Below are 2,683 nucleotides of genomic sequence, written 5' to 3'. Positions count from 1 at the left end.
CAAGATTGCAAAAAGGCCAGACCCCAGATATAAGATGATCTTATATCAATGGAATAATTAATTTTAAAAGAAGCTTCGATGAGAAGATGTGTATCGTGTCCATGGGCATGAACACAAAGTTCAAGGTCGACTCCCACTTCTCCAATGCACAACCTTTCATTCACTTCTCGCGCTCAATGAAGTTGTAGTTTTGAAATTCTATCTGGCAAAATACCAGAAGAGTACGACTCGTGAAAACTTTCGAGTTCACACCTATTAAGGAAGGCATAGGTTCAACCCATCGGGGCATCTTAGAATCATATACCAGAATCTTTAGAAGTAATTAACTCAAGCTCGAAGGCAGAGCATGGTTGAGAAGCAGGCGATACAATTTACCAAAGGCATTATGTATCCGAGAAAAGGCTCACAAGTTTATTGACTATGAAGGGCGTTGTCAGATAAAATCCAACAAAGGATCTGGTGGTCCACAAAGGATCTGACGTGAGCATCGATACTCAACTAGAGGAAGAAGAATGCAAGGAGATCAGATTATAGAAACAACTGACTAATTCAATTGTCAAATGCAAAGGAATTATGATTTCCAAATCAAGGGATCAGAAGCAATGCTCTGATTAGGGATGGATAAGTTGAATAGCCTTAGGGTATAATCAACGACAATTGGATTGGTCGAGAACCAATTCCAGTTAAAAGAATGGAAGCTCAGCCGGAAAAGTAATTTATAAGGATCAATGATGATTGCGTGTATTCGCAAACATATTGAGTCAACAGAATCAAAATGATAATGACAAGGAATGTCATTAAGACTACGAGACTTATGGGATTAACCATAATGCAAGCAAGCAAGAATTTCAAGAGCCAAAGGTTCCAGAGGATTTTCGGAAGATCGAATAGTAATTTGAAGACTTTTGTGAAACACAAGAACAACTGGGGATGAGCGGATACTCGACAAGTGCGAGGATTTATTCGAAGGGGTATTCATGTGGCAAAGAACTGCTAGGCAGTAGGCACAAAGTATTCTCGGAACAATAGAGAAAACTTCGGGGTATCTTGTAATAACAAGATCAATGGGGGATGATCGCATAAATGGCAAGTATAAGTAGTTATCCATACGGATTTATCGGTGGTCAGGAATAGCAAACATGATGGGCACCAAGTCTCGAGAGAACATCAGAGAGTATCTTCGGAATCTTCTGATTAGCAGACAATCATCTGAAGTGAGGGGCTCTCCGGGAGAAAGTACTTGCGAGAACCTAAAGTTAGTTTTGTTTTTAGCAAATTCATTTAACCCGAATAGAAGAGAGTTCAGATTCCCAGAGTAAAGGTCGAGGAGTAAAAGATCCTAGTACCACCCGATGGCGATGTGGGCCCATGGGCCACACAGCCATGTTAGTAAAAGTTTTTGCAACGTCTAGACTCGACTTCGGCCAAGGAGTGTGGAAGGGGGATTCGTACAGGCAGTCGGCTCTGATACCAACTTGTGACGCCCCCGATTCAATCGTACACTAATCATGCACGCAAATGTGTACGATCAAGATCAGGGACTCACGGGAAGATATCACAACACAACTCTACAAATAAAATAAGTCATACAAGCATCATAATACAAGCCAGGGGCCTCGAGGGCTCGAATACAAGTGCTCGATCATAGACGAGTCAGCGGAAGCAACAATATCTGAGTACAGACATAAGTTAAACAAGTTGCCATAAGATGGCTAGCACAAACTGGGATACAGATCGAAAGAGGCGCAGGCCTCCTGCCTGGGATCCTCCTAACTACTCCTGGACATCGTCAGCGGGCTGCACGTAGTAGTAGGCACCTCCGGTGTAGTAGGGGTCGTCGTCGACGGTGGCGTCTGGCTCCTGGACTCCAGCATCTGGTTGCGACAACCAGAGAGAAAGGAAAGGGGGAAAAAGGGGGGAGAAAGCAACCGTGAGTACTCATCCAAAGTACTCGCAAGCAAGGAACTAAACTACATATGCATGGGTATATGTGTAAGGAGGCCATATCAGTGGACTGAACTGCAGAATGCCAGAATAAGAGGGGGATAGCTAGTCCTATCAAAGACTACGCTTCTGGCAGCCTCCGTCTTGCAGCATGTAGAAGAGAGTAGAATGAAGTCCTCCTAGTAGCATCTCCACTGTAGAATCTCCAAATAGCAACTCCAAGTAACATCTCCAATAGCATCGCAGTAGCATAATCCTACCCGGCGATCCTCTCCTCGTTGCCCTGTAGAAAAGCGATCACCGGGATGTCTGTGGAACTTGGAAGGGTGTGTTTTATTAAGTATCCGGTTCTAGTTGTCATAAGGTCAAGGTACAACTCCAAGTCGTCCTGTTACCGAAGATCACGGCTATTCGAATAGATTAAACTTCCCTGCAGGGGTGCACCACATAGCCCAACACGCTCGATCCCATTTGGCCGGACACACTTTCCTGGGTCATGCCCGGCCTCGGAAGATCAACACGTCGCAGCCCCACCTAGGCAAAACAGAGAGGCCAGCACGCCGGTCTAAACCTAAGCGCGCAGGGGTCTGGGCCCATCGCCCTGAGCACACCTGCACGTTGCGAGGGCGGCCGGAAGCAGACCTAGCCTAGTAGGCGTTCCAGTCCAATCCGGCGCGCGCCGCTCCGTCGCTGACGTCTGAAGTGCTTCGGCTGATACCACGACGTCGGGATACCCATA

This window comes from Triticum aestivum, chromosome 5A, assembly GCF_018294505.1.
Source record: "Triticum aestivum cultivar Chinese Spring chromosome 5A, IWGSC CS RefSeq v2.1, whole genome shotgun sequence".
NCBI lineage: Eukaryota > Viridiplantae > Streptophyta > Magnoliopsida > Poales > Poaceae > Triticum > Triticum aestivum.
Note: the sequence above shows the minus strand (reverse complement) of the source record.